Source organism: Glossina fuscipes, unplaced genomic scaffold (genome assembly GCF_014805625.2).
Source record: "Glossina fuscipes isolate IAEA_lab_2018 unplaced genomic scaffold, Yale_Gfus_2 226, whole genome shotgun sequence".
NCBI lineage: Eukaryota > Metazoa > Arthropoda > Insecta > Diptera > Glossinidae > Glossina > Glossina fuscipes.
In genome coordinates, this window is record NW_023998569.1 from 43956 (window position 1) to 45848 (window position 1893).

The window sequence follows — 1893 nt, forward strand, 5'->3', positions numbered from 1 at the left end:
TTGTGATTTTCAGTTAACTAATTAATTATACTTATTAATTATAATAATTAAATGGTTAATTACAACTTTCTGTCGCTTTTCTCCTAACAATTACGTCTTTGCTAGTTTTGCTTTGCTCTTTTATGTTATGTTGGCAGACTCGTCTATAAATAGATATAAATAATTATCGATGTTAAGTTAAACATCATCCATCCTTGGATTCCCAATTTTTTTAATCACTTCTAGCCTTGCCACAGTATGCCGTATACACTGCCTGCATATATATTACATATGTGTAATCATGTAACTGTCGATATTTAAGATTTTCTTCTAAAGGTTGGTTGGTTGTTTGTTTAAATATCTTTTTGGCAAATTGATTTTTTTCTCCTTCTTCGTCTTCTTCTTTTTTATACTATTCTTCGACTACACTACACAAGGTGCAACTATGACAGAAATAATTTTAATTTTAGCTTCTCATGGCCTGCTACTAACGTGTACGTATATACGTGTATTTGTAAATGAAGTATATGAGTTGATTTGTATTTGTGTTAGCAGCAACTGGCTGTTTGTCTAGTTGTTGTTTGTTATTGCAGTTTAGTTTGATTTTTGATTTTTTTTCACATCTCGCATTTGTATTTGCATTTGTAATCGTAAGTATTTAAACAAGTGCAACATTAGATGTAATGCCAATAAACACATGTACATAAATACATATATATGTAAGCATATGTATGTGTGTATACTTGACAATACCAAAGCAGAAGCAAATAACTATATATACGTATATATAGACATAGTCAACACACAAAATAATCGCATTTAACCAAAAAAAAAAAAAAAAGAAAAAAAAGTTTGGATTGTATGTCATTGCATAATCAATGAATGGGAGAGAAAAAATTTCAATTCTTGTTTTTCTTTGTAATAGGGCCTCTGCTCCGATTTTTTTTCTAACTCCTTAGCATCGAAACATTTAAGCGCCCTCGCTCCCCCTTACTGACTATTGAGAATTTTCAATTTTCAACTTTAATTTAATATGTTTCTTATTGTTGGTGCTTGTATTTTATATATATATATATATATTTTTTTTTTAATCATGTGATTAGAGTAAGAAGTTAGTAAGTTTTTTGAATTTGCCTCTCTTTGCTATAACGTTTTTTGGCGTTATCGTTTCTCTCTCTCTCTCTCTCTCTCTCTTGCTCTATCGAATATTAGTTAATTACTATTGAATTCAATTTGGAATTAAAATGATTTTCTAAAGAGTGTAATAATGCGTCACATTTCTCATTTCATTTTTTTCTTTCAAACACAACACGCGACATTTCTTTCTTTCATTTTTTTTGAAAATAACAAGAACAAAAAACTATTATTATTGTTAATGTACAAAAGACCAAAAAAAAAAAAAAAAAAAAAATTAAAAAAAAGAAAAGTAAATCACTTAAACTTTATTGGGATGCTTAGTGCTTCGCGATGATGATTATACTCCAGGAAAACAGCTGACAGTCAGAGTCTTCAATTATAGTTAGCAATGATGTACGTTTGTTTCTTGTTGTTTGGCAATTAATTTATAATTAATTCAATTTAATTAAATTAATTAAATATTTTTGTAAATATTCCTCGTTCGATGTGGTGTGAGCAGCTGGCTTGATAAGTGCACAGAGGTGGGTGAGTGAAGCTCCCACACATTCATTTCTGTTTTCATTCTATGTTTTTTTTTTCTTATTTTTTTAATACTGTTTTCTTTAAATATTGCTTTTAAATATGTATATATATATATATATATATATATATATATATATATTTACATATATTTATACATATATATATATATTATCTAAAGTATTGCAGAAAAGATTTAATGCTCGAGTTTTGCTGTTGCTGTTTCGTCGATGTATAACTTAACACTGATGGTCGCAA